This window comes from Athene cunicularia, assembly GCF_003259725.1.
Source record: "Athene cunicularia isolate RWA chromosome 5 unlocalized genomic scaffold, athCun1 chr5_part3, whole genome shotgun sequence".
NCBI classification, from domain to species: domain Eukaryota; kingdom Metazoa; phylum Chordata; class Aves; order Strigiformes; family Strigidae; genus Athene; species Athene cunicularia.
The window spans coordinates 3,564,305-3,582,643 of record NW_020799103.1 but is presented as its reverse complement, the minus strand read 5'-3'; the positions used below and the strand labels follow the sequence as shown (position 1 = coordinate 3,582,643).

Here is an 18,339-nt window from a genome sequence, read left to right as displayed (position 1 = left end):
ATGGACCTATCATCAGTAATACATCTTATTTTTTTGAACTCATAACATCCTGTGGAATGAATTCCACAAAATAATTATGCCTGCATGACAAAAGTTTGCTTTAAATTCCCTATGTGATTATAACATTGGAACCCCCTTAGGTCCTCTATTGTCAGAAACAATGCATTAGTCAATCCCTAATCACTTTCTCCATGACACTCATTACTGTGCACATCTCTGTCTTTTTCCCCTTAGTGGATCCTCTGAAGGGTCTAGATTATTTACCCTCTCCCTGTTATCTTTTCCTATACCTTTCCTAGTTCTATTCCTTTGAAACACAGCAACAAACCAAATACAATATTGAAGATGAGGGCATATTAGAAATGTGCCTGGCATAGATCTTAACAGGTCTGATTTGACTGACCTTTCTTGTGACTAAACTGTGTTGCCAGTTTGGCCACCACCAGAACAAAAATCAAAATAACTATTAAAATAGTATTGGCAGTAATATTAAACAGACTGGTTTCTCAAGGAACAATGCAGAACAAAAATTAAAATAAACCGGTGAAATAAAAAATAATCACAAGATAATTTCCAAAACTAAACAGTCAGTTCTTTTCCCCAGATAACTAGTGAAAGCTTCTTTGCTCTGGAAGGAAATTCTTGAAGAAGTTTACCACTTCAGGGGAAAGAAAAATAAAGGGAAATGCAGAGCTGACTCTTGAGGTCTCTGTGATACAGCAGACAATTGCATCTGCTCTGCTATTGACCCCTTGAACAGGGTTTCAGAAAATCCATGCATTTAAGAAACACTACATGACAGCTTATTACTTGCTAGAACTGTCACTTGTCTCTGGCTGCAAGTGACTCAGCTGAACAAATATTGTCTCATACATTATCATGTATCTGTTAGCAACAAGATTGGTTTTCTTATGCATGGTCAGCACACTTTTTCTCTTCCAAAGGCAAAAACATAAAGTATATTTAGTCTGAAGAGCTCAGTATTTTAATAAGACACTTGTAGAGGCAGCTGCACCTCTGGATTCTCTCAAGGCACCTATCTCAGGAGTTGGGCTCCTCAGCATTGCTTGCTTTGTGCTGGCAAACTCTTGCCATTCCTCTCTAATTCACAGGAGAATTGAGGCACCTCTTTACTAGGACAAAGCATGTCTGCAGTCACAGTTAGCGAATGGGAGGCAAAATCCTAGCAAAGATGTGACAGTCTGCGACTGGCTCGGTCCCTTCACAGGCTGAGTCTCATGCAAGCTACATTTCCATTACAAACTGCCTCGTCCTCATTACAGTTTTCTCTTACTCTTTTTCCCTAGTGAAACAAAACTTTCTCATTCAAAAAACCATCTTTTATACCGCAGCCAGTAACCAATTTAAGAGCCAGTAATTGAGGCTAGCTACTTCACCGGGACCTGGAACTGCCTTCTTCAAACTAACCTTAAGAATTTAGTACCCTTAATGACCTGTAGAGTTAAGTAGTTAAGCAACCAGGGTCTTGTCTGGTGCACAGATCCTGTGCAGGCAACAGAGATCCAGTTAAGCTGTCAATAATTACGCAAGAACATACTCCCACATATGCCCAGCATAACTGAAAGCATTGCTGTTTTCTTTGATCTTTTAAATCAATATTTGGATATTCTTCGAGGAAACACTAATATGCCAAGTCTCCTCTGTTATCATTAAGAAACCATTAAACAGGTTAAGCAGGCATCTCTTGTTCTGCTGGCTTTACTAATCCAAAAGTTCATCTGTCAATTGACAGGTAGCTATCGCAAATTCCATGAAATATGTGTGTGAAAATAACTTCTTTCCCTATGCTTCTCAATAGAGATGGAAAATGGAGTATGCTGTTACTTATTTGTTGCTGAATAAGTGTTTCAGATTTCTTCTCAAGCAATGACAAACTTGCATCTAAGCCCAGTGAACGTCCACTGTGCTGCAGATGCAAAGCCGAGGCACTGTCATTTCCTAAGGGCAAGCCCTCCTCTGCCTCAGCTGCAAACCTGGCTGGACTCTGGGGCCCTCCTGCCATCAGGGCTACCTCAAGTTCATGTTATGGGTCCAAGTTAAGACAAATGACTCTCTATTGATAGAAAGCATCCAGACAGAGCCTTCTGACACCCACCACCACCACTACCGCCCCCCTCCCCCCTTTCCTTCTTTCTTGCTCTCACCTTTAAAATTGAGCATAGTTGGTTTTGCAACAGAAGTGATGCCAATTTGAAAGATGAGTCCTCAGGCCAGCGAGAAGACAGTAATATATATCACTAGTGCAAGACTAGCAAACTAGATTAGTGAGCCAAGACTGGCAAGACATTTTCTTGATGGGACAAAGACTAGCTCATACTGCCTGTTCCACAGCCCAAGATACTGTAGTCAAAAGGTAACATTTACACTTACACTGCCCAGATACAACCAGACATAGTGTGAGGCAGTAGAATCACAGAATCCTTTAGGTTGGAAAAGATCTTTAAGGTCATCAAGTCCAACCTAACATTGCCAAGTCCACCACTAAAAGACGTCCCTAAGTACCACATCTGCACACCTTTTAAATACCTCCAGGGATGGTGACTTAACCTCTTCCCTGGGCAGCCTGTTCCAGTGCTTGATAACTCTCTCAGTGAAGAAATTTATCCTAATGTCCAATCTAAACCTCTCCTGGTGCAATTTGAGGCCATTTCCTCTTGTCCTATCACTTACTACTTTGGAAAAGAGACAGACATGGAAGATGAAGTCTCTTCTCCAGTGGGAATTTTTAAGAGACTTTCATGGGATCCATTCACAGGATATGGCCATGGGAGAAGGCAAAGAAAGACTGTGTAAACCAGTCTTGATGCTGGTTTGGGTCATGGGTCATACAGTGATGCAGGGAAGGAGGAGAAAAAGATTCTGGTAATCATCTGAATTTAGGTGATTTGGGAAAGGGCTTAAATACAATCTCGAGCAGATGGTGTGAAAAGGTGGAGAAAGAAGCTTTTCACCTAGAGAAAATGAAGGAGCTACAGACACAGAGAAATTCACAGTGTGGAAGAACCATTTGGATTAGGAACTGTGGCTAAAATGACCCTCTGCAGAAATTACCAGAGGTTGTGATAAAAAAAAATGCCAAAAAATGAGAGCATAATGCCTAGTCAGTATATGGGAAGCATATTTTTTTAAACAAGCATGACATAATTTTTTCATTTGTCAAAAAATTTGGTTGTGAAAAATAAATGCATTTGCATTTTGCATTCATATTTTTTGAAAATTTTTGCATTACATTCTGTTAAAAATCAACACTACTCAAAATGTGTAAAATAGTAAACATATTAAAAACTGACAAAAGCACTGTTATTAGTTACTATATCTGAATATGGATGCATCTAGTAGTATTTCCAGTGTTTCTATTACTTTTTTTTTAAAACCCCTTTTGACTACATTCAGGAAGTGATGGAAATATATTTATCTGTCCAGGAGAGGAAAAATCTTCAAATATTTAAAATTTGCTACTTTTAAAGGTATGAAAAGAAAAAAATCGGTCAAATAATCATTGGAGAGATAAGGACTGGTCAGTTATAATGTGCTATTTGAATCAGCTTTTAAAATGAAACAATATTTTAAAAAACATTTTAATACAAGCAGACACAAAGTCAGATATGTCAAAAGAGAGAATGTAGGTCACACTAACACCACAGAATACCATATCCTGAAATGCAGTGACACTGAAAAGGACTTCAGGAAATCAATTTACCATGAATCCCCTATGCAATCCATGGGCTAAGGTTAATGCAATACTTGCATGATTATGCAGGAGATCATGATGTTACAGGTATGTATCACTGATGGGACCAGCGTTGCTATGTCCAGTTCTGATATCCAATTTTCAGATGATGATGATTCTGGTATACTGCAAAGGAATCAAGAATGAGTTACTAAATTATTTGAAACTGTGTAAGCCTTACCTGTGCATAACAAACTGCAGACAGCCTCTCCCAAAAAAGGCAGAGATAACTCACAGTGCCAGGGAAGTGCTGGGAAGGGATAGTCCTGACTAGTGGACTTTCAACTAGGGAGCAAAGCCATAAATGTAATTAACAATTAAGAAATAAAGGTAGGCAAATGCAGATTGGAAAAAAAAATTGTCTGTACTTTTAATGAGTAAATTAATTATTAGGTTAAAATGAACTGCTTGAGAGCACTGGATGCAATAAGCTGATGTCTTTTCAGTAAGAACAAGTGCCTTTACAAAAGATACACCGCAGCTGATCAGGGGCTGAAATCACGTGGCTGGCATGATGCAAGAAATAACATTAGATGTTTTTAATAACCATAAAGCTTCAAAATCATAATGCATTCACTAGAGTATGGATATTTTGACACAAAGAGGAAGCAGAAGTCAAGGAAAAATAAATGTTTATGTTTACACGGTAAGCTGTTTACCAGCTAGCTTTCAAACCAGAAGAACCCCTGTCAGCTGAAACCAACACAAAAATACATGATACTGCCTTAAAAAATGCAGGACAGAAATGAGGTCCGTGAAAAAATTTCACAAGCAACCAGTCAAAATAAAAATAAGCAATACTTTCATACGTGCACACAGAGGCACATACCCAAGAAGCAGGAGGACTAAAGGAGAAACAAATGAGCACTTAAGGATGATGTGTTCAAAGATCCCCAATCTTTTATTTACACCTGTATTCAAAAGAGGATTTTAAATGTCATTTCACCACATCTATTCTCCCATGTAAGAAAAATAAATCAATATTAAAGACTGTTTTCAAGGCAGAAAGTGCTGCAACGTTTGTGTTTGGGAGCAACAGATCTTCAGAACAGGCTTGTGTGAATGCAAATATTTTCAAGGAAGTGTTGGAGTAACTAATTAAAAAACCCTACATCCTTGCTCATTACCATCAGCTGCTGGAGAGCTGGAAGCTGCTATGTGAGTACTAGCTTTAAAAAACATGTTGAGCTAGCCTTGAAAATTCAGCCTACTAAACCTTGCTCTACCACTAGGAAAATAAAACTCTTAAACCAAAAAGTAAGTATGAAAACAACCAGATTATAGAGAATAGTGCAGAGGGGGTTTTTTTTTTAAAGTAAAGAAGGTTCAGAATGTAACGATCTGCCTCAAGTACAAGCATATCTGATTAATCTACTGTTCTTTCTGAAAACAGCTGATAGCCTTCATCACAAAAAGTGACAAAGGGAACAAAACCAACTTGGGAAGTAAAAATCACCAAAGAAGAGGAAGAAGAAAAGGCTTTCAACTGCTTTGACAATGAGGTGACTCAAAGAACTGTGTTAGGTACAGCGTTGTTTAATACTTTTAATATGTTAGCAAACAGGAGAAAGGGTTTCAAAATCCAGCTGCTAACATTGGAATTTGATACAATTATTGAGACTTGTCTGATATTATGAGAGTATTATGGACCACTTCAGAAGGACCTAATAAACTAACTAAATAGGCAGAGAGATGGCAAATAAAGGTCACTGGAGAGAGACACATGTGAATGCATATTGGAAGGAACTACTCCCATGCATCTGTGCTAAAGGCCTGCACTGACACCGCCTTCGAGCACACACAAAACCGTATTTGTGGGTAGTGCTATTGACATTGCTGGAAGAGCTCTGGTAGGGAAACGAAATGCTTGTCTGGATTAGGACCTACGCTGAATTTGTGACCGTTGTGGGGGGAGGTGAGGCAGAGTAAAACTGTGGGCAGCTGGCCGAAAATCTGTCCGTGTGCAAGAACAGGCAAAGAAATAAAGCAAAACAAAACATGTTCCTTCTGCTCCACCATAAACAACTCAACCACAAAAAGAAAGACTAGGTACGGATTAAACTAGGAAATAGTGAGACCATTACAATTTCATTTTGTAAAGGAGTGATTGGCCTTTCTGCTCAGCACAGCCCAAGGAATTGCAGAAATTAAATGGGTCCCAGAAGAAGCTGCAGAAATGATTAGCTTGCTGAGCGAGGAGAGAGCAGAGGAAGGCTCACCCCCAGTGACGCGTCCGTCCGCTCCCTGCAAGAGCCGATCTGGCATCAGGAGACTCTGGTAAGAAGCTGTAGCAAATTACCCCGGGGAATTACCCTGGCGAATTACGCCGGGGACCCAGGGGAGGGTCAGAGGAGAACCATGGTGGAGTCACGTTTCCCTGCAGCACGCTCCCAGCCCCTGCAGAGAGGGCTACCCCCAGGGAGGCTGTGAGCCATCCCGACCACAGAACGGGCACCAGGGCCCCACTGCAGGGACCACAGCTCAGGAGGCCCGGCCTGCAGGGACACCACCATCCCCCCACCTGAGAAAGACCTGCCATAAGGAGAGATTTCAGAGCCTTCTTCAGGATGAGGGCCAAATGCCTTAAGTACCCCAGTAAATGTAGTCGAGCTCCAGAGATGCTGGAATAATATCAGTTTTTATGTGAAAACGGGGGCTTCATGAGGGCTTGGATATCTGACAACATAGCAAGATTTAAGACTAAACTAAAAGAGTCTATCTTCATAATAGAAAAAATAACATTTTATAATAACTCAGGTTTTGAAGATATTAGTGGCAAAATACAAATTGTTCAGTATTTTCTAGTATAACAAGCAGATACAGAACAGAATAAGAAAATATCTGGGTGTTTTACATTATGCTTTTATGTATTGTGCATTGAGCTTGCCTAAGAGCTAAACAGCGTTTGATTTGTGCCTAACAATAACTAGAAAAAGGATTGCCAATTAAGAATGTGGGGCATCTATTTTTAACCGAATGTTTTTAAACTTTTGGCTAACTACGAGAGAAAGGCAGTGCCATCTGTTGGGGAAAACCAGCCGGTTCAGGAAACCGCAGCGGGCACGTCGCTGCTTTGCCTTTGGTAGAACAAAAGCCCGTTTCGACTCAGTACGTGACAAGCCTGGTTTGATGCAGAATAAACTTTTGCCGGTGAATAGAAAGGAGAGCTGAAACAATCTAGATGGATTCAGCACCGAACCGTGTTAACCAGCGGCTCTTAGATGTATTTAATACCTCTGTGGTTTTTCCTCGCAGCAGTTTCCAACCCGCGGGGGCTGGATGCGGGGTGCAGCCTGGAGTGAGGAGGGCAGGAGAAGCCACGGGGGGGTAAATCCACGCGACTTCAGCCAGCGCAGCAGCACCAGAAATTTTCCTTCCTTGCCGTTTCATGAGTCAGCACTTCTGAAGTCAAGACTTTGCACTCAAATTGAAACAAGCAGCAGTCCTGCGTGGGAGGAAGAGAAATCTGAGCTCCACAAAGGGATAAACTGGCAAGCTTAGGTGGTCTGTCAATAATTGGGGCTTGTGTAATTTTTACTCAGCATTTGCAGACTGCTAGTGTTTTCACTTTAAATATGCAGCAGTCGAATGGTTGTAGCCAAATGCAGGTTTCGACAGTTACACTGAGTCCGAAAGCCAATGTATTTAACATTTAAATACACTGCATGCACCTTATGAATTATTTACTTACACCAACCTTTCTGGAGATGTACGTCTATTCTCACACCCACACATGCAGAGCAGCACCAACACACCTATGTAATATCAGCTGAGTCCTTTAGCTGATCATGCCTTTCTGTAGCTATTTACCATGTTAGTATTTTCATTTACAGGTCAGGGTAGGGCAGTGGATATCAAATATGGACATTTTTTTTTCCCAGTGAGGGACTGACACATCGGCTAGAATCACATTGATGGTTATTCAACAGAACTAAAGTAGCCGCTATTTTTGCTCCATTCCCACAGCAGCAATAAAACAGTAGCACAAAACAGAAAGTGACACACCAGATACATAGAACAGCAGCTGCCCTTAAAATCCAAGCAGTCCCCATGGACTGATTTGCCATTCGCAAACGGCTTTTTTTTTTTTTTTTTTTTTTTTTGGGGGGAAGGAGGGGAAAAAAAATGGGATCATACTAGCAGGAAGAGCAAAGAGTAAACAGTGAGACCAGAAATACATTTCCTCAGTTGAATAATCATGCTTTGAGAGAAGTGTGGAGAAGAACTCATCAGTAAGGTGTTTTCTTTAAGAAAACATTATCAGGAATAGCAGGTGGACAGTCTCATGCTTCACTGTCCAGTCCTTGACTGATTGGTAAAAAATTCATTTTTTTAGTCATTACCAAAGGAAGCAGTTGTGTATAAAAGCCATGTAAATGGTGAAAGCATACATCAAATGTGCCCTTGGGCAGGATTAATGTATAGACAAGCTTTTGGAAAAGAATCTCTTTCTCTTTTAAACAGATAAATGTATTTTGAACTAAGCCAGGAAGACTTATTTCCATGCTGCCCTGTTTTAAGTATTGCACATCATAAGACATGAAATGAAAAAAGCACTTCTCTGCTGCCAAAGGGGAGAGGGACTTGAAAGAACCACTCACAGGACCATTTCACTTGTAAGAAGTGCACTCTGATATTTTTTTTTTTTTTTGCCTAGCTGAACTCTGTAAGTGTGCAAAGTACAAGCAAACAGAATATTAATCTTTGATGAAGCAAACCTAAAATTGTATAGGCTTGGATTGCAATCATAATTATATTGTATCCAAATGCCAGGGCTCCTTTCTGAATAAATGCATTTAAATATTCTGTGGAGCAATATTCCATGAGGAAACTGAACTAAACAGCACTTTCCAATGCAAGATGATGTACAGGCCAACCAGAACCAGCACCTGAGCTAAAAATATCCAGTGACCCTATCACTGCATAGCTTGTGATAGTAATCTTTTTTTTCCTAACATATGTTCACAGCTATGTCATCATCATCTGTTGTCAGACTAGTGGCAAATAAAGACTTGCAAATTTTCCTAGAATTTTCACATCTCTGCTCGTTCCAGCAGTAACATTGCCTGCTTGCCTTTTATTCACCATGTCTGGCATGTTCTAGTAATTCTCAGTCATGGTCTTGTGCCCTCAATATTTAAAAAAAAAAAAAAAAAAAAGGCAAAAAAAGATGTACAGCAATTTATCTTCTTTTTTTCCTCTTTATTATTATCTATGTTTTTTTCTTCTGATTTAGGAAGGACAGGAATCCCTTTCTATATCCTGAACACACCCTTAACAGTTTAAGACTCAAGTCATCCTTTCATTTAATATCAACAAACAAACCAGCCATAGTTGATACTGGATGAACATGTAACTATGAGCATAGCAAAGCTCCGCTAAAAGGCCTGTCCCCAGTACTTCTAGCATGGGGATCTGCAAACAGTTCCCAGCTCCTGTGTCTGTTCTGCCTGCATGTCAGGATGAGTCCCAAGTCTTAATCATCTCTCATACTCTGATTTTCACTGGGAGAAGGCCAAGGAGTACAGGTTAGGAACATACCACAGCATGCTGTTATAGGTCTGGATGATCTGAACAATAAAGCACTGGGACTACAGGGTACAGCCACAGAGTGTGATAAGGATATTGCTATTTACAGCATGGATTTTTTTTTTTTTTCCCCAAAATTCAGGAATGAGCAGTATAGAAAATTAATTTCCAAAGTGTGAGAGCAAGTGAGTATTAACTAGAATTAGTGGCTGGTACCCACTGCTATAATTCTTTCATCATACCCAGAAAGCCACAGTTTTAGTCAAAATTTATTATTCTATCTATTCAGGCCCAGATAAGCAAGCAAGGTAAATATGTCCAGAACTTCACATCTTAGTGGGATGACCCAAATGAGTAAAGACAGTATTTTAAGAAGTGCATAGTCAATGCTCACAGTAGGTCAAATCCATCCACTAGGTAAATTCCATTTATGTCAGGGATGCTATACCAAACATGCAGATTTCAAGGGTTTGAGTTAGTTTCCCTGATGCTGACGAGAATTTTAACCTCAGTCAGGGAAGTGTCTGGGCCTGAAGGAGCCTGAAGACGCCAGTAATCACTAGCAGGTGATGAGTGTCTTGTGCTGAATGATCCCATTTAAAATCCTGCCAGGAATCTATTTGCCTCTTCAGCTCCTTAGTTACTTTTGTGTATCTGGCCTTTGTTATTTGGAGAGTCTTTGGTTTATTCTTCTTTCTATAGTCTTTTGTCTTTGAAGGATTGATTTATTGCTATCTGATATGAGCTACATAATCCAGCAAAATTGCCTTGTCTCAATAGTTTATAGTTCTCTTCAAGATTTATGTTTCATCCATCCTTCCATGGAAAATACTTGCTTTTTCTTCTTTATGATTTTAAATTTTTGTGAAATAAAATCCTCTCTTAGGAAAGGAAATTAACCTAAAATCTGAATCACTTTAAACACTCAGATAGTTCAATTTAGGACATACATTTTGTAACAAAAACATACACATTCCCTGGCATCCACATTCCCCTGTGGATTTTTCCTAATGCACTTGAATTGTTCCTACCCCTCACTCCAGCTCTTCCTCAGAACTTCCTCACCTTCTGACTAGACTTGTCTTTTCTTTTTGCTGTTTCTCCTTGTTTAAAACACTGTGGCCAGCATAATTTTCATTGGTCTAACCCCATCATTCACTTTCCCTCAAATCTCTGGTTCTTTTTATTCCACTGCCTGGGATGAATGCCCTACCTTCAGCCCATGTATAATTGTCTCCTTGATGGCTTAATCTCTTACCCGTAATCTTGCACTCATCCTTGGTCACACACTGAAGTCCCTTTCTTCATTTCCTTTCCAAATGTGGTTCTGTGTTAAAATCCTCATGAAACCAAATGTTGTGAAAGCTCCTGTAACAACAGATTGTTTCTGATGCAGTGATGAGTGCTGCAGATTAACATAAATAGCTATTTTACTTATTGGTAAATAGTTCTATTAGAACATCGTAAACAGGGTTCTACAATGCACCTCGCTGGCACCTTGTAGGCACACCTTGTCACCAAATGCAACACAGAAAGGGACGATCCTAAGAACAGAAGCTTCATGCACACTTGTGCATCCTCCAGTTGCGGAATTGCATGGGGAAACCATGAAAATTCCACAGCTGAGAGCTGCAAGGAAGGGAACTCCAACCAAGGACTTAACACCTCCTTACAAAATTGCACAGAGCCTAAACTGACCCTCTGATACCCCTCTTTGGAGCCTCATTCTGCTGGAAAGTTGTAACCCCTTCACAGCACCATTATCCCAGGAGTGGTGGCAAGAACAGCACATGGTCTTCTAGACCTGAATGTTCAGTGAGTCAATGAGGGGAAAAAAAGGACATGGCCTGGATTTGTCTTCTGCAGAAGTTCTGGTCCAAGATGTTGGGTCTGGAAAGATTTTGCTCTGGAAAACAATCACATTGGTATTTTAAGAATCCAAAATAATCTTCAACATCCTCCACTTCATGGATACACTAATAAGCAAATACATAAAGAAGGGCAAACATGCCGTTTTCACACCAGTAAAACTCACATTCAAAGAAAGAATGTTGTGGAAATTAAAAGCCTCTGAAAAATCAGGTGACCTTTATAGAGCCCCCTTAACTCACCTGTATAGCTACACTTCTCTTGCCTCAGATAGTTTTATTCAAAGGTGTCAGAAGTTCTGCAGCCTCTATGTAATCAGCAGAAGGCACAAATGCTTGATGTCTTTTAATGACCAACATATTAAGTTTGATGCCATGGACCTCTGCAGCAGTGCTTACTATGCACAAAATATGATAATAAACATTTTAAAGAGGTTTTTATGTTTCCTTTCAAACCAAGTATTTCTGATTATGACAGTCAATTCAGTTCCTGTCACAGTCTGCATCTAAACCTTTTTAAGGTTTATAATAATCTTCTATACCTAAAAAACAAGTGATGACTAACATCACGTGTGTAAGCAAATATTTTTAACCCCAGAACACAATCAAGGATGGCCAGGTAGGCTTTGCTGCTCTCAAACAAGCTACACATGGGATTTCTGATGTGATCATTCACATTTATGATGACTACCAATCCAACATCTGCTTCTACCATATTGGACTGTGAATATTTCAGATCAACAACTGAAATCCAGCTGCGTTTGTGTCATGAGCCCTATTCACTCTACTTGAAATGATTTGTCTTTAAAAACAGAATTAAGGATGCACTCACGCTTGCAACAGTATCCTGAAATGTTCCTCCTGCACAGCACAGCTTTTGTGGGAGAATCCAGCCACCTGGGTCCAAATTCCTGAACACTCTGAGCAAGAGGCGTGTGCAGACGGGACTCCCTCCCTTCTCAGCGTGACATCTGGAAGTACAAGACAAACCATCGTCACATTGTACGTTATTATTATCTCCACTTCTAATTTATTTTTCTTGCACCAAACCCCCAAACTTTTACTACACAGTCTCCACTCTAAAAATAGCATAACACTTTATATATGGTCACAAAACCAACAAGACATACATATTTTTCCCATGTCTACACAGGTGGATAATTTAAAAAAGAAACTGGTTCATACAAGCAGTACATTTATGACATGCCATGTTTTATCAGTTACCTTGGCCCTGTCTTTGTCTGGTTTTTACTATTCAAGTTGAAGATTTCTGTCCTGATCATTGGCTTCCCCTTCCCTCCCTCATGGAGGGGGAGTGGAGGTATGAAAGCTGGAGAAGAGTTGGAAGGATTATGACCTGTAGGGAGCAAAAGAGACAGGACAGGCTACAGGCCATATCACATAACCTGGGGGTACAGCTATGAAAATTTTTCAGACTGACTTCATGAGGACTGTGAAGTTAGAGTAAATACTAAACATGGGGAATTTTGCATATATCAAACACTTTAACATCCCCCACAAAATAGTGGAATATTTGTGGTTACAACATAGGAAAGAAGGTAAGGCTTAGCTCATTTCAGAACTTCTTAAGACCAATTGTTAGCTTTTTTATTTGTTTTATCCTTCCACCAAGTCTGGTGCTATAATGGAGTTCATATGCATGCGTGTGAAGCTGCTCACTTGCACACGGAATCAAACATGGATGCCCGGATACTGATACCCGGCTCTTACCAAAGTCCTCAGCTTCCAAGAGAAAATGGAGTTTGCAGATTTGGCCAGCTCCATCTGGAGTTTAAAGTATTGCTACTTTCAAAGGAGCACAGAGGACTGCTCATTTCTCTGTGTGTGGTAAAGCACAGAGAATTGCTCTCTGTCTACCATTAGCGTGGTCCAATGTGGCTTTCAAACTCTCTGTGACACGATGGGGAAGCACAAGAGTGTGCACAGCTACACAGCATCTCTCCCCCAGTCACCAGGGCAGCTGCCACAGCCCTGATCAAGGCTGTAGATAAAAGTGTACCCAGAGGACCGAGAATGGACTCACTAGAGCTACACTTCAGAACTGTGCCACAGAGCTTAAAAACACAGCACTGAGCAGGGTAAAAAGATGGGAAAGAAATACAGGGAAATGCTCACCATAGCCAGGGGACCTGGTCAAAAATGCAGTTTATTTTCCTAATTTCTGCTCATTAGCACATTTATTGGATCACCTAGTTCAGATGTGTGTGACTTCAGAAGCATGTTCCTCGTTTGTTAAAGGTACGTGGTACTTCCTATATTCTAATGAGAAGTTGTATTTTTAGACAAAAGCCCAAGTAAAGGTGCTTTTAAGAAAGCAGCTACAACCAATCAGGAGTATTCTGACAAAAAAAAATATCACTAGAAAATACCAATCAATGGAACCCTGCACTTTCTTTTCTTTTTCCTTTTTTCAGTAGGAAGAAGGTCAGAGAAATATTTTTCGGAACTCTAACAGACTTTTCAGGAAAAAAAGCTATAGAGAATAAAGACATTACTATATTAACCTGAGACACAGGAGACCCAGATTGAACTTGGAGTTTTACCTGATGTGATTTTGGCTTCAGCACATCCCAGGTGAATGCCCTGATCAACTGCATGTATCTCAGCCTCATGTACTGGCCCAGGGAATCTATGGAGCCTGGGAATTAAAAATATTCCTTGGATTGGATATTCATCAAGAAGGCAGGACAACAGCAGGAGTGGGACCCAAATCTGAACAAATACAGGGAAAGAAAAACAGGTGCAAAAAGAAATTTACCCAAGTGAAATGAAAACCAATCTCATTTTACAACATGTCAGTCTGAAAATGCTCTAAACAGTAAAATGCCTAGTTCCTCTTCTTTAAAGCCAGGAAAAATACAATTTCTTCCATCAGGACCGAATTCACCATTTATGGTGATAAATATGCTTTAACTATCCTCTTGAGAAGAAAGAAAAAAAAAAAAAAAAAAGGATCATCAAATTCTAATATCCCTAAGTCTGAGGAAAACTCCCAGTGACTTTATTAAGAGTTTTGTCTTGATGAATAGAGGTTTTGGAGTTCAGGAGGTGGCCCTGAAATTTCAGGGTCAGATCTCTTCAGTAGCACAACTCAACACAAAACAACCAAGCTCAAAGGAATCACCCAGGACTCTGAAATTTTTCTCCTCCCCCTAAGGCATCATGCAGCAATGTACAAGTTGCAAATGTGATGTGCGATTTGCCTTCTATCTGCCAAGATTTGGATTCCTCTCCTGATCCAGACTATTGTGCTATCACACTGAACGCCACTGCAGCCTCAGTAAATGCCATAAGATGCTACAAGTCCATGGTTTCTCAGACTCTGCATTTCCCACGGTGCTTAGATTTACTTGTCACTATTTTCCTGCTTGATAACTGCAGGGATGAGAATATTAGGAGTGGCAGTCTAATCAGTGACCACTCTGGGCATTCAACCTGTCAGAGCTGAAAACTCATGAATGAACTGCAGTGGGTCACTGATATGCTAACACATCAACCAGAGCAGGAGGTTCCTCTACAACAAGGCTCTTCTTTAACGCATACCCAAGAGAGAAACAGAAGCCGTAAAATAAAATTAAAAAAAAAACAAGCCAAAATCAGATAAAGTCTTTTTTTCAGCTTGGTGAAAATATAATAAAATATTTACTTGTCCTTTAGACACAGGATCAGGCAGCTAGTGAACTAAAGATTTTTTTTTTTTTTGCAAAGTTATATCAAAGATCTGACCCTTTCTCACACAATGGATCCAAATATGTGCACAAATTCTTATAAATCTCATCAACTGCTATTTAAAAATACATGTATAACAAACCCCACAAGTACAAGTAAATGAATTCAAATGTTCACATTGCTCAATTAAGGCTCAGCCAGAGATGGGCCTGGGCAGCTATGGCCCCAGTTCAACAAACCACTTAAGCATTTGCTTAAAACAAGCTCTGGATCAATTCCCAGTGAGGATTAATGCATATTCGTAAATGCTTCGCTCCTTTGGAGATCACAGAATGAAATATCCCTGGAAAAGCCTTAAAAAGTAAAAGTGCAATTTTGGTTGAATGTTTTTTAATTAGCTTAAACCAAACTGAATATTCTAGACTATAGCAAACTCTCCACAGACGAATGTTTATTTTCATTCTATAGCACCTTGTGGAATGAAATTAAAATTTCAGAATGTAGCATAGGGTGGCCAGAGGGAAAGATGATGACAGAAGGTAGAGGTTAATGTAGAAGGACTGTCTGAGCTTTCCAAGTAGACGATAATAGAAAGCACACAAATAAGATGGTTAAGCCGGTAAATAATGATAAATCAATCTTCTGCTATTTCTGTGGCTCTGCAAGATGCACATGTCCTGACACTCCTGTTTATGTATTAAATTGAGACTATGAATTGATACAAAGTGAAATGTTTTCTTTCCCTCAGGCTCCTTTTGTGTCTAGATGGACTGATGTTCACACTCCACTTTTTTCCTTTGGTTAACCAAAGAAATAAATTCTTGATTAGATCAACATTATTCATGTTTTGCAGAGAATTTTTTGCCTACACATACAAGTCCTGCTGGGGTAAGCCAGCAGAGACCTATTGACTTAGTGTCGTAGCAAATTACATGGCCCTATAGTCAGATGAAATATTAACTCAAGGGACTGATATTTTCACCGGATCAAAGACCAACTAATGAGAAACAGAATACTGGTTTTCAAAGAGGGTTTAAAAAGTTAGAACAAAACACAGATCACTTAATATACTGCAAAAGTTGCAGTAACTTCCTGACAGTTGCTTGCCTACAAACCTCTTAGCCCTGATTTATTAGTATAAGATACTGTGCCAAGTTCATGTCATAAAGGATAGATGCTGTGTGCCCATGCTCTGCTTGGAACTGCATAAACACAATCATCAACTAGATTTGACATCATAATCAAAACAATGAAAATAACTTAAAGGTGGCAGGCAATATCCAAGAAACTGTATTAAGAAGCTCTTAATATATTAAGAAAAATAAAATGTGTCTCCACTGTTGGAGGGAAGGACCTGTTTTTTAAAGGAATTCAGGTGCTTAAAGAAGCAGATGGGTGCACAGCGGGATTTTTAGAAGCTCTTAGATGGCAACTCCCACTGAAATCACTGTGTATTAGGCAGCTAGGTATTTCGGAAAATTCACATTACCTGCATCTTTAAGCACCTAAATACCTTTAAATATTTGGCCCAAAGACAGCTTACTGTAACGTCATAGGAAACAGAATAGTCCCTGCTCAAGGGAAAATAGTTTATTGTATGGTCAATTAATTTTCAAGCAAGAAAAATCCATATAAGCAATTTGTAAGAGAAATAAGGCCAGAACTCCTGAGCTATGACTTCTGAACAGTATTTTGTAATTGCAACAAGAGATACGGTATACAAAGAAATCTCAGGCATTCTTTTGGCAATCTTATAACAGTGATGATATGGGTACAGATTAGGTGCTCGTTTTAAACTGGAGCACATCCGGAATGCACAGGCCTTAATCCTACCAAAGAGTAAAAGATAAATGTGGTACCTTGGTGTTTGTGAAGGGAGTCAGGGGCTGGTAAGCGCAAGGGCTACAGGAGGAACACACACCCTGCAGAGAAGGCAGGCAAATGGACACAGGCATCATTTGTCTCTTTGGTCTGGGAGAAAGACATCAGCAGTCGCAGTTTCTGTCCTGAGGAAGCTCAGGAATTCCAAACATGAACGTGTAAGATTTTTAGGGACATTTCTGTCCACCACTGGGATGGGAAGGGGGCACTGCAGGTGCCATGGAGGTGAGATACTGCATCCAAACTGGCTCAGTGCCATTTAGTTTTCTAATTCCACGGGTCCAAGTGCAAACCGAAGCAGCCTAAGGAAGCAAATCCTGCACAAACCCTTTGACTCCTACTTCAGCACTGGGAGCCACAAGTAAAGGCAGCCATCTACAGCCTGGCTTGCATCCAGACTTTGCCCTGTTAACCCAAGGCCAAGGAAATCAAACAAGTTTCTTGGTTTACCTTTTACCAAAGAGGAAAATAACAATTATAGTTTTGCACTGTGCCACCTTTCAGTGGCAGAAGAGGATTTCTCCTGCATCACCAATCTGTGTAACCTATCCAAGTAATTTTATTTACTGTGGAACAAAACAAGCAATGATGGAACAGGGTCCTTAGAGTAAGGCTCCCAGCATAATGCAGCCACAAGAATTTAACAAGTAGGATTTACTTAACTGTTCACTAAGTGTTAGCATTGCTTTAAAGACATATGGCTGAAAGTGTTTCTCTGGCCATAAAGAAACAGAACCAAGAGAGCAGAGAAAATGCCTGGCAAGCAAGCTCTCTCCCTTTTGTTTAATAGCTCTCTTCAGACTTGTAAGCCTAGAAAAAGCTTCATTAAAGTTAATGGACAAATATTCCAGGAAAAAAAAATTAAGTACTTAAATGTTACTAGCTTTGGTCTGAGCATGCAAAATTTATCTCCCTTGCTGAGCTCACCCCAAGATAGCAATCTTCAGGCATAATTACATAAATATTGACAGCTTTCAGGCTGGCTTTGTATCTCAGACCTGATGAGTGACTGGCAGAGTTCACAGGCCAGGTTCACAAGCCTTGTAAGTGGGCACAGCTTCACTGAAGTCAGCAGGAGACCTGCACACATTACAGGAACCTTCCATAAATAGAACAGAGCTGTGTCCATTTGTACCAGAAATGACTGCAAATTACTGCCAGCAACATTACAGAGAACATTTTTCACCCTGTAGACTTCAGGCAAACAGTTCCTGGAGAGAATATACAAAAACACGCCCTCCCCAAGTCACTTCCTTAGCTACTGCGGTGGCACCCTTTCCCTTAACACCCTTAACCACAATGCCAGTTGCAGCTGGCAAAGTGTGCTACTTTGCTTACTTTTCAATAGGTGACTCAGGCCCAGATTGTGACCTTCACTGGGTCCCAGCAAGGTGCTGTGACAAAGAAAGTTGAATATAACCCCTTATAAAATGGACTTAACACTTGGTATTTACCCACAACAGGCATTTCACAGAAGAAATGCTTTAAATAGCTTCTTTAGAGATCTACAGTACAGAAAAAAGTAAACCTACCCTGCTGTATGCTTCTAAAGCAAAATTTAAAAGGCTCAGTTAAGAAACTCAGAAGACCCATAGACGCCGCCATTTTAGATATTACATG

General features: G+C 40.0%; 1 long non-coding RNA gene across 1 annotated transcript; it reads right to left on the bottom strand.

The window, feature by feature from the left end:
* Positions 1–11,439: 11,439 nt before the first annotated feature.
* Positions 11,440–13,797, bottom strand: LOC113481223. The gene is made up of 3 exons (XR_003398631.1): positions 13,713–13,797; positions 11,981–12,119; positions 11,440–11,546 (listed from the first exon to the last, which is right to left on the bottom strand). It is a non-coding gene; the product is annotated as an uncharacterized LOC113481223 (long non-coding RNA).
* Positions 13,798–18,339: the final 4,542 nt, after the last annotated feature.